The sequence below is a fragment of the Ictidomys tridecemlineatus genome, chromosome 4, assembly GCF_052094955.1.
Source record: "Ictidomys tridecemlineatus isolate mIctTri1 chromosome 4, mIctTri1.hap1, whole genome shotgun sequence".
In the NCBI taxonomy this organism is placed as follows: Eukaryota; Metazoa; Chordata; class Mammalia; order Rodentia; family Sciuridae; genus Ictidomys; species Ictidomys tridecemlineatus.
Window position 1 is genome coordinate 28,472,419 of NC_135480.1, and position 12,940 is coordinate 28,485,358.

The window sequence follows — 12,940 nt, forward strand, 5'->3', positions numbered from 1 at the left end:
CAAATACTCATTTCCTTTGAAATATTCTTTTTAAATTCCTAGGTTTAGATTCACATGATAAGCTACAGTTAGTTTCACAGTTGCTATCATGTCTGTAGAATGGGTTGGCATTTCCAGATTCCTAATATTCAGAAAGGTGATCATTTGAAACCAACTGACTAGATGTCAACAGGTTCTAACACTCTTTTACAGCCTTCACTTTGAGTCAAGGACAGACACTTGCAAGGAGATGTCTAGTTTCACAAAATTTCACCTATTTCTTTATGTTTTAAAGCTTCACTTGCTGAAAATTTTGATTATTATAAAATAAAACTGAAAAATAAATTCTTGATGGGGAAAATGTTCTGTGGAATGAGATGTGGTGCTCCTTTTCCCATCAAAATGCTTTCTCAGCAGGACACTAGGCCTGCCTCTTAAGACAGGGAAGGAGGTCAGGCATGCTTCTCTGCTCTGGAGATTTGCAGCTCTGCAAGTAGTTCATCCTCCCAGGAAAATCACCAAAGCAGCAGTAACCACAGTTCGCTGACCTGGTACCCAGAAGAAGGTAAAGTGTGTGTGTGTGTGTGTGTGTGTGTGTGTGTGTGTGTGTGTGTGTGTGTGTGTTAAGTGCCAGGCACTGTGCTAAGCACAGGGGACTCAGCACTGACCAGAACCACACACTCAAATATGTAATAGCATTCAGTGAAAGCAAGGGTGGAAGATCAGATAACCAGTTTGGTAGCCTGTTTGTCATGAAAGCTGTAGGTGGTAAGGCACAGATGTTACTTTTTCAGTTTTTTCCTCCCAGTACTCGATGATGACATTTTTTAAACATGCAGAAATGTTTAAAACTTAGTGAACATCTACCACCTAGACTCTACAATGACATTTTGTTGCATTTGCTTTATCATTTAATAAACATTGCTTTTAATGAGACTTCAAGTTTGGTTTCTCTTAAAAATTCTCAGTCCTAAAATAATTGAACAACTTTAATCAAGTTAAATTCTTTGGGAAAACTTGTGATATGTGTGTTGTAACTGGAATTGTAGTCCTTACTTTAAGCTAATTTTATACTTCTGTATGACTATTATGCTGAATTTTAATCTTATTTATTTGGCCTGAAGGGGTATTTGTGCAGACTATTCTAATGTTCTTTTCACACTTGATAAATTATCCAATTAATTTCTCTGGTGAGAAAGTACTTTGGGGTCCATTTGCTTATACAAATTTCCAGAATTATGTTCCTGGGGAGCTGTAGGGGCTCTGTAATTTATCATATAAACCCTAATTTAGGAGCTAAGAGACACTTTCTCCTGACTGAGCATGGACAAATCAGTTTTCTTTGTTTTTATTATGGTTTATTTACCTATAAAGTGAGAACTTGAACTTGAAATTTAGGTATTATGTAATGGGTAACATTTATTAATGTTGAAATCAATTTTTAAAGATACTTTATATGCGTCCAGGAAAGCTTCTAACAATTCTGTAACTGTATAACAAACTACAAAATGAATCTGACTTTTGAAAAAATAGGAACATCCAGTGGTCAAAGTGTCTTATCTGAAAGCCTCCCGTTGTTTAAAAATCATCTTCCCGTGAAATATGTGAGTTTCCTAATCCATTTGGCCTTGGAAAACATGTGGTTTACAGGAGGGAGTGAATGTAAAGATGGGGATGGTGATAGTAATCACAGAAAAACTGAAATTTAGTGTTCAATTTAAGAATAGCTTATTTTAAAGGAACAGAGGAAGAGAATTATCCAGATTCAGTGCAACACCCACCCCTGTACTGCCCCTAACTTTACCAGGAATGGCACCTGAAACAAGCCCTATTCCTGCCCACAGCTTTACCTCAGATGTCTTCCTCAGGTCAGTATGGTTGAATTGGTAAGAGTGACCGGTTCCCTCCAAACCCATGCCATGAAGATAGATTCACATTTATCTCACAAAGGCACCTAGAGTTTTGATTTTAGATTGTGTCTTAGTATTTGCAAAGATATGATCTAACCAATGTTCCTGGAATGTCACCTTATTGAATATGAATTTAGAAGAAAACAAATACCTACTCCTTCCTCTCTGTTGTTATTCCCATACCAGCCTGTATATTGCACCAATACCTTTTTTAAATTTTTTTGATATTTTGATTTTTTAATACCTTTATTTTATTTTTTTATTTTTATGTGATGCTGAGGATAGAACCCAGCACCTCACACATGCTAGGCGAGTGCTCTACCAATCAATCCCAGACCCAATACTTTTTTGAAAAGTACTTTTAATGAAAATGAAATATAGAGCTGGGATTGTGTCTCAATGGTACTACAACACTTGGCTAGTATGTGTGAGACACCACTTTCAATCCCCAGCACCACATAATAATGAATAAAGGTATTGTGTCCATCTACAACCAAAAAAGTAATAAAATTTTAAAATGAATTATATATTAAAATAGAAGCAATATTCCAGGTGGTTTTTAATAACTATCAACTTTTGCTTTAGTATTGTTCTGTTTGGGGATTGCAATTCACTCTGTTGGGAAGAAAGAATAATGCCAGGTACGGGTTTTCAATCAAAATAAAAAAATAAAACTAGTATTTTTTTTCTTCAAGAAATGGTAAATGAGGACTCATTCTCATTCTATATACAGGATGCCAGGACATAATGGGTTACTATTACATTTTATGAAACACATTTAGGCCCAATGAGAGAGAAACTTCTATAATCCCTTTAAGTCCAATAGAAAAAAAAAAAACAGGTAAATAAAATGTGAAACCAGATAATAGCATGAAATCTTTCTCAAAAAATAAAGCAAAGCCTCTGTTTCCCCCAGTTCCGTAGCTGTGGTATCCCTGCCCTCTCCTTAGCAAATGCCCCAAATGGAATTTTAAATAAAGTTGCCCCCATTGAACTGGAGTTTTGAGATGAAATCGGATTCCCCGCTTCTCCCAATTTCCTTCTGGGTTCTTGTCACACAGATTTGAATAATAGAAGCCACAGACAATAATGGAAGGCAAGAGTAAAGAGAGTAGGATTCATGTAATTGAGAAGAGAATAGGTAGAACTCTCAATGCTGGAGGGGACCTGATAACAGGAAAACCACTCTGGTATACTACTGTAAGGGCTTAAATAGTTTTGGGCATGAGCATTGACCAAAACCTGTTAAACAGACATTGAAAATGTATCAAGGCGTTGGCTGTATTCTTTGGTTTTTGAGTTTTTTTTTTTTTTAAAGAGAGTGAGAGAGAGAGAATTTTTAATATTTCTTTTTTTTTTTTTAGTTCTCGGCGGACACAACATCTTTGTTGGTATGTGGTGCTGAGGCTCGAACCTGGGCCGCACGCATGCCAGGTGAGCGCGCTACCGCTTGAGCCACATCCCCAGCCCCTGGTTTTTGAGTTTTAATCCTTCCAGTAACTCCCATCCAGGTTCACCTCCACCTTCCTTTTTCCTGCCACTTAGGGACAAAGGAGTTGGCTAAAATGTTTCCATCCATAAGCCTCATGGTCTTTACACTTGAAAAAAGGTGTTGAGGAGGCCCATTAATGTATCTACTAGTAAGTCTCATGTTGTGGATCCTACATATGAACAAGTCCTTAACGGGTATGCTACCCTGACTGCCTGATCATTAATTATTCTTACTCACCATTGAGGAACTATTAAAAGCATTTAGAAAACTTTTATGGGTTAACCCAAGTCTCTTTTTTTTTTTAGCTTTTTGCATATATCATTTCATTTTTTTCCACTTTTTAAAATATATGTACAAAATGGTGGGATTTATTATTACAGATGCATACATGCACCTGTTCAGCTCCTTTCCCCATTTATTGATTGGGTTGTTTGATATTTTGTGAGTTCTTTGTATATCCTGGAGAGGTTAGAGGCCAAACTCATTCTCTTTCTTCCTCCCCATCCCGGCCCCCTACACACACACTAACACTGCCAAGGAACCTTTAGGACCCTATGTTTGGGGGCCTTTCTCCTGTTCCATGCATTCTGGCTGGGCTCTAGTCAGTCCTGCCCCTGTGGCCAAATGCCTTCTCAGGACCTGGTCCTGTGATTCCTGTTGCTCTCTCCTCCCTTCACCTGGAGGTAACCTCATGGTTTAGTGAAAGGAAAACCCCCATCTATTCTCCAAGACTGAGGACCTTTCTCCCTTCTCTAGATTTTTCTAAGAACTTAAACTTTAGGAAAACAAAATCCAGATTTACAAGCTCCTTTGTTTTTGTTTGTTTGGCCACATACCTCCCCTGAAACAATGAGGTAGGGAGGGTCTTACCAGTTTTGATGGAGCAGCTGGGAGAAGGAGGTTGGGGAATGTGTTATATCTCAAAAAATTACAACATTGAACATCTCCTTAATTAGACTGTGTGCTCCCAAGGAAAGATGATACTCTTAGATGGAAACCAGAGATATCTAATTTGACTTCAGTCCTTATGAAAGGATAATTTTTAAAAAAGCAATATCTTGGCTCATATAGATATCAAATGAGTATGCGTTGAAGATTTTATTTAACTTTTAATGAGGGAACCAAGCAGATGTTATAACCAGTTCAAAGGAGAAACCAAAAAGCAGACATATTTATGGACCAGAAATATTGAAAGAAATATGCAAATGAAGGCAAAACTAGCTTCTTCCTCAGTGGAGGAGGGAAGTCAAGAGAGTAGGACATAATTTGCATTTCTTGAAATAACAATTATTTAGCATTATTACTATCAGTTATTTACAGGACTGTTAGAAGATAAATTTCATTATAATCAGAACCAGATAAACCTAAAAGGTCTGCAATAATCAATGTCGAGTGTCCAATAATGCATATAGTTTTCCCCACAGGCTGTACTAAAGATAATTCAGTTGGGGTCCTTGTTTCAGCTTAGAATTGAACTCCTCAGTTACTGTGAGAAAATACCTTCTTAGAGCTCTATGAAACTCCAGATAAGGAAACAGAGCAAATCTAATTTAAAAACCATGTGGCAGTAGGTGGCAGCAAAACTCTATGCCTAAAGAATGCAGCCTTCAAAGAAATTTGTGAAATAGAGTTAACCTCAAGTCCCTGGGCTTTCAGGAGTCCATAAATCCCCTGATGAATGTATGCAGAAAGTTGTCCTGGATTCATTTTTCTGGGAATCCAGTCTTATTTTTTTTCTTTAAATCTAAAAAAAGCTACAAAGAACTTCCCTCCAGTGATGGAAATCCCTCATCCCAATAATTGTATCCACAAATTGGTTGGCAAATCAGCTCAAGTTAGAAACATCTGAGGAGTTATTAGAGCAAAGGATACAAAACCAGCATTCTTGTAAGGTCAATAAAGAGTTGAGTATTAGGTAACCTATTATGGTTCAACCTGTGTGCACAGGTGTGTGGTTGCCCCCCCCCATTCCCATAGAACTGATAGATGCATGAACATCTGAGATCAGCTGGCTTGTCCAAGTTGAAGTTTAGGAGAATGAACTCTTGGATTCTAGACTCTAACCCAAGGCCTCAATGTTTAACTACAGTCACCTCTGTCCACCCTGGACAGTGAGAACCAATATGGCATTGGGGTCCTCCCTAGCACCCAGTGCCCTAAGGGGGCTTTTTCAAGGGGATATGACCAGCCTTAGGATCTCCTAATGTGCTTATTCAGACACATGCAATCAGGCTTCACACCTCTCACTCTCTGAATTAGACTCTCAGGGCCACTTGAGGAACCTGCATTTGAGGGAGGCTCCCACACTCTTCTGGGCCTAAAGAGTAAGTAGTCACCGCAGATGGGAGAGAAAGCATGAGCTGAGATATATCACCTATCAAAATGCACTTGTTAAAGTGTTGAAATTGTGACTCTGATTAAAATGTACAATTGGCACACGTCAAAGATTTTGTTCCACTCATTAATTTGAACCATTATGTGGGTGCTGCCGTCTCCAGGAACACTTGAGAAATCTACCAGGAGAAACATTTTCAGAAAAAAAAAAAAAAGAACATTAGAATAAGATTACGAGGTTACAGATAAAGCTGTTTAATATACTTCAGGCTAATTATACCCTAACCTTTGGAATATCTTTTCTAACCAGATAGATTAACACATAACTTCACAGTTCTAAAGTAATCAATTGCCAAGTCATACACAGATACATTCTTTTGAAAATCAAATAATCCTTGGGGGGCCTTGTCAAAACATACCCCAGTATGACATTGAAAGTACATGCTGCCCAATGTTTTTTTTACCTTATGTTTGAGTTTTAAATAATTATTTTTTAGAGTGAAGAAAGATAAACATGGAATGAGTGGACCCCATACCTCTGGGTGAGAACATTCAGGCTGAAACTGATGTGTTCAAAAATAAGACCCAATTAACTCAGAGGGACAAGGACTGACCGAGATTCAGAACTCATATATCTTAGAATTATTTTAGACACTAGTTATAGTCATCGCCTCTTAGTTTTTTAATAAGTGCTTTTTCATCTTTGTAGTTATTTTTCTTAAAAACTAGTTATTCCCTAAAAACTTATCTTGGAAGTTTATCATAAAAGTTTGCTACAATTTTAAACTTTGTTCTTCTGTTTTTAATCTAAAAATCCAGGCTCTTTGTCTAAAGATCAAAAATATCCTTTGATTTCTATGAAACAATTGTTTACCTGGGGGATTAAGTTATGATCACCAAAAAGCATGAACTTAAGTGAAAAAAAAACCCATGTGTTCCAACTCAACTTCATGATTTATTTTGTAACTTTTTTTTTTTTTTTTTTTTTTGCCTTTGGAGAATAGTTTAGGAATGAATATCTGTTGTGAGTAAATATAAAAGTTTAGCAACTTCTTCAATTCAGTTCTTTCTACTAATTTCAAGTAAAATTAAAACTCGGTAGCTTTTTTTTAATAATAATCTTTCAGTGGTTATCTCTAAGTGGGATTACCAATATTTCCAATATTACCAATATTTTTCTTCTTTGGGCTTTTTTGTTGTTTTCCTCTTTCTTTAACCAAGAACAAGACTTTTTTAATTAAATTAACCTGAAAACTTTTTTTTTTTTTTTTTTTTGCATGTGACAGAGATGGAATGCTGGGCTTATGTCTGTTAAGCCCATACCCTAGTGCTGAACTGCAATCCCAGCTCCCTAAATTAATTTTATTAAACTTACTTTATTGACCAAATTTATTATTCTTTATTTATAATAACAGCACCTACCATTTTTTGACTTCTTAAATTTTAAAAATGGTTGAAGTTTTATTTAAAGTGCTTATATGGAGGTATTTCTTACATATCATAAAATTAACCAATTTCAAGATATTTATATATCAATATTCACAACGGCACTATTAACAATAGAAAAAGGTAGAAACAACCCCAATGCCCATCACTGGATGGAGGAAGATACAAAATAGGGAATATACATACAATGAAATACTATTCAGCCTTAAAAAGGAAGGGAATTTTGACAAATCTCCAATATGGGTGATCCTTAAAGATATTATGAAATGAGCCACTCACAAAAGGGCAAATGTTGTATGGTCCCATTTATGTGACATACCTAGAATCTCAAATTCATTTAGACAGGAAGCAGATTGATGGCTTCCAGGGGTTAGGATGGAGAAAATGAGGAGCCAGTGTTTATGGGCACGGAGTATCAGTTGAGGAAGAGGAAACTGTTGGAGAAGGATGGTGGTGATAACCCGACAACCAAGTGACTATACTAAACACCACAAAGCTGCAGTTAAATATGGTTAAAGTGGAAAGGTTTGTACTACATATATTTTACCACAATTAAAAAAAAAATAAGGAAACAAATTCTGCAATTTCGGGTGCACAACTCAATAATTTTGAGTAATTTTACCAAGGAGTACAATTATAACCATAAATCAGTTTTAAATGTTTTAGAACATTTTTCATCACTGCAATAATATCCAGGATGCCATTTGTAATTAATTCCCATTCCCACCTACAGTCCCAGGCAATCACCCATAAACTTCCTGTCTCCCTCAATTGGCTTTTCCTGGATGTTTCATCTAAATCATGCAATATGTCTTCTCTTGTGTGTAGCTTCTTTCACTTAGCAAGCTATTTATGAGGTCCGTCCACAATTGTAGCATGTGTTTGTAGTTTGTTCTTTTGTTGTTACCAAATAGAATTCTACCATGTGGATAGTCATTGAGTTTATCTATCCATTCAAAAAGGGATGGCTGGTGAAGGTGTTCCCAGTTTGGGCTATTATGCATCACGAAGCTTGGACATTCACATACAAGGCTTTTTGTGGACATGACTTCATTTCTCTTAGGAATGGAATTGCTGAGTCATGTGGTAGTTTGAGGTTTAAAATTTTGAGAAACTGCCAAACTTTCAAAGTGGTTGCCCATTTCACATTTCAAACAGCAATGTCGGCAGCTTCCCAGTCTCCACATCCTTGCCAATACTTGTTATCACCTGTCTTATCTATGACAGTCATTCCAGCAGGTGTGAAATGGCATCCTGTGGTTTGAATCTGCACTTCACCGGACAGCTGATGATGTTGAGCATATTTTCATGTGCTTGGTAGCTATTCATATGTTTAATGAAAGGTCTATTCAAATCTGTTGCCCATGTTTTGGTTGGGTTGTCTTTCTTCTTGATTTTTAAGAGTTCTTTGTAAATTCTGGATGCAAGTCCTTGATCAGATATGCATTTTGCAAATATTTTCTCCCAATCTGTTGAAAAATCCAAACTCACTAACTTTTCTTTTCCTTTTTAAAAATTGTTCTAGTTATTTTAGTTGTTTTGCATGACCATATTAATTTTAGGATCTATCTGTCAATTTCTGCAAAAAAAAAAAATGCCTGTTGAAATTGTAATCCAAATTGCATTGATCCCTTTCATGATCTTAGTAGTGGTTTGTTTTGAACTTCAAAAGTTTTTCTTATTTTAATGAAGTATAGAAATGTTTTTCTTTTATGGGCCATGCTTTGGTATCTTATCTAAGAAATCTTGCCTAACTCAATGTCTTGATTTTCTCCTGTTTTCTTGTAAAATTTTTGTTTTAGCTTTCATGTTAAACCTATGATGTACTTGAGCAAATTTTTGTGTACAGTGAGGATCTAACCATTTTATTTTTCACTTGTGAGTTTCTAACTGTATCTCCATGAGTTGTTGAACTGTTTTTGAACAATTCTCCAATCAATTGCCTTGTACCTTTGTCCAAATTCAGTTGAGTATAAGGATTAATTCCTGGACTCTGTTCTGTTCCACCAAGCTCTGTGTCTGACTTTATGGTAGTAGCATATTGTCTTGCTTACTATGGAGCTACATTAAGTTTTGAAATAGAGAAGTGAAAGTTCACCAACTTTGCTCTTCCTTTTCAAAAATTGTTCTAGTTATTTTAGTTGTTTTGCATGTCCATGTTAATTTTAGGATCTATGTGTCAATGTCTGCAAAAAAAAAAAAAAAAAAAAAAGCCTGTTGAAATTGTAATCAGAATTGGATGAAAGCTATAGCTCAGTTTAGGGAGAACTGCTTCATCTCCAATATGGAGACATCCAATCCATGGACATTAAACGTGTCTCCAATTATTTACATGTTCTCTGATTTTACTTAGCAACATTTTGTGATTTGTACTTGTATTCCTTTTGTTAAATTTATCCTTCATTTTATTCTTTTTATGAATATAAGTGAAATTTTATTCTTCATTTCATCTTCAGATAATTTTCTAACATTAGTCTTATATCCTATGGCCTTGTATTTATTTAAAAGTTTCAATAAGTTTGTTGTTTTGTTTTGTTTTGTTTTGTTTTCAGTCAGTTCCTTAAGATTTTCTACTAGATCATGCCAACTTCAAGTAAAAAGTAAAGACTGCATCCTTTCCAATCTGGATGCTTGTATTTCTTTTACTTGCCGGATTCCATAACTGTTGGAAACCCCTAAGTCTATATTGTATAGAAGAGCAGGCAAGAAAAGATACATTTGCCCTATTTCTGATCTTTGGAGGAAAGCATTCTGTCTTCTCCATCATGTAGGATGTTCACTGTAGGTTTTTGCACATGTCCTTTATCAAGTTGAGGAAGATCCCTTTATTCCAAGTTTGTTAAGTTGTTTAGCTTTTTCACATTAAAAATCATGAATGGCTGTTAGGTTTTTGAAGTTTATTTTTAACTTCTGTTTATAATAATAAAGATATCACACGTTTATTGAAGAAAATTAAAATCACAATGGACAAATCAAAAAAGCAGTATGAGACTCATGATTTTAATACACACAGATGGCCTGAATCTTTGGATCTGAAGCATCCCCAAAGGCTCAAGTATTAACGGCTTGGTCACCAGCCTGTGGTGCTATTGGTAGGCGGCCCAGTGGGAGCAAACTAAGTCACTGGGGTATGCCCATGAAGAAGTTATAGGGACTCTGATCCCTCCTCTTCCTCTTTCTTTGTTTCCTGGTGGTTGTGAGGTGAGCGCCTCCTCTGCTACACATTTCTACTGCCATGATCACTACTGGGCTGCCACAGACCCAAAGCAATGGGGTCAAGTGACCATGGACTGAAACCTCTGAAACTGTGAGTCAAAATAAATCCTTCCTCCTTTTAAGTTGATTATCTCAGGTATTTTGCCACAGTCATGGAAAACTAACTGACAATGTATATATGTTTATGTACATATATCTTCATATATAAATGTGTATAAATACTTTCTAATCCTATCAGGAAGGCATAATTAGCTTGAGAATTTGAACTAAGAAATTTAAAGAAGTTAGGCTGAGATCCATGAAATGGGGAGGTCCCCTAGACTCATGTTGAGGTATCCTTTTTAGTATTGTTTACACAAGAGCAGAGAATTTACATGGAGAGTGTGTGTAGATAAAATCAGATAGCCTTCTTTTTTTAAAATGGTTTCCAGTCCAGAGTTCCAGGAGTTGCTGCTGAATAGCCTGCGTTCAGGTTAAGTGGTAGTCCTGTGCCCACAGGCCCTCTCCACCTAGTTCAAGCAAGTATTCCGCAGGCAATATGGTGCTTAGAAAGCAGAGCAATGATTAAAAGCTCTTTGGCAAGAGATCAGACAACCTGTCTCTACTGTTTTCCAGTTGTATGACCTCAGGCAAGCGTCTCTGAGCTTCAATTTCCTCACCTACTAAAATTGGAGTGATAAAATTGACTTTATAAACTTGGTCGGAAGACTGTGCAAAACAATGTGAATTGCTTTGGATGATGCTTGGTATATAGTTAATAAATAATAATTATGTGTTATAATTTATAGGATCCCTTTGACTCAACCTTTTATCATAATGAAATTTGCAGGATTCTGATTAGCAACACTGTGTTTTTGTGGCTAGTTTTTACATGGTGTATCTTTTTCCATCCTTTTAATTTCAATCTTTCTGATTCCTAACATTTAAGGTGTGTCGCCTATGAGCAGCATATTATTATTTTTATCTTGTCTGACTATTTTGGTCTTCTCATTGGCGTATTTAGTCCATTTACATTTAATGTAATTACTGATATAGTTATATTAAAGTTCACCATCTTATGGTGTGACCCTTATCCTAGGGTGTGACAGTTTGGGAAGTCTCATCCAAAAGCTGAGGATGTTTGCAAAAGCCGTCCACTTCAATGAGACTTGAATTTCCATCTCCTTAGCATGATGTAGGAGCTGAAATCAATTAATCTCTTTAGCATCTCAGCTGCTGCTTTCCTTTTTGCTACTAGTTCTCACTGTATTTGCTCAGCTTAGGAGTCTACCACCCATGTACATGGGACTTGTGTGCAGATTTCTCATTCAGCCATCTCTGTCAATTTACCTTCAAGTTCCAGCTCCTCTGGTAACCCTGAACTCTCCTCTTAGCCCAATCAAATGGCAGCTTTCTGTTATCACCTCTCTCCCCCTCTTCCTAACCAGTTATTTGGGAGAATGCACCCAGGGGAAATCCAGGAAGAATGAGAAGCTCGTCTTATATGTTGGCTTTCTCTCTGGGATCAGAACCTCTCCTGTCCTGCCTGCATTGTGAGCCCTCCGATTCCTTCAGGCAGGTTCTTTAAACATTTTGCCTAGCTTTTACCATCATTATTTTGGCAGAAGGAATAATATAAGCCATTCCCTTCTGGCCAGAACCAGAGGTCTTCCATTTTTGAGCCCTTCTCAAAACTGTTCAAGTAGACAGCAGAAGTGTCTGTTGGCAGCCTACAGAGTATGGAATGACCCCATAAATCAGATCACAAACAAAGCTCTATGAGACATTAACTGATATCAGGCTGAAATTTAGGTATTTTCTTAAAAAGTTATGTGTTCCTGAGAAAATGAAAGAATTCAGGAGTCTATTAGGTTGAATATAATTACATTGCTTAGAATTCCTCTTCAAGGTCATTAGACCTGGGCTGGAAGAGCCAAAGAAACTAAAAGCCAATCTAATGAGTGATTTAGTGAGAAAGGCATCTTCTGAAGATCAACTTAAGAGCTGGGCAATTGCACAATATGGGAACAAGGGCTAAGTTACGAAGTCACTGACTCAACAATCATAAATAGGACCCATTGTCTCTCTGGGACTCATGAAAATTAACTGCACTCCACCTGTGAACTCAAGAACGCTGGGGAGCAATCATCAACATTATTTAAGATGATATTACAGTTTCTTTGGGGGTGGTGAGAAGATTCACTCTGAATGCCTCCAGCTGTTTACACACCCAAGTGTGCAATCTCAGCTACCTGGAGTGATTGTTGTGAGTATTTTCAACCCTTGTTCTTCAGGCAGAGTCTAATCAGAGGACAAAAGCTAGACCAGCTATTTTAAGAAGATTTAACATCTGTCTCAGTGGTAGAGTACTCGCCCAGCATGCATGAGGCACTGGGTTCAATCCTAGCACCACATAAAAATAAAATATTGTATCCACCTAAAACTAAAAACAAATATTAAAAAAAAAAAGAATTAGTCATCAGATTTTGGGCAAAGAAAATGGCCAAGAGGGCACAGAGAGCAATCAATCACCTAGGTGGAGACTACAGGAAGGAAATACAACCCTTAGAACTGGGGAAACAAA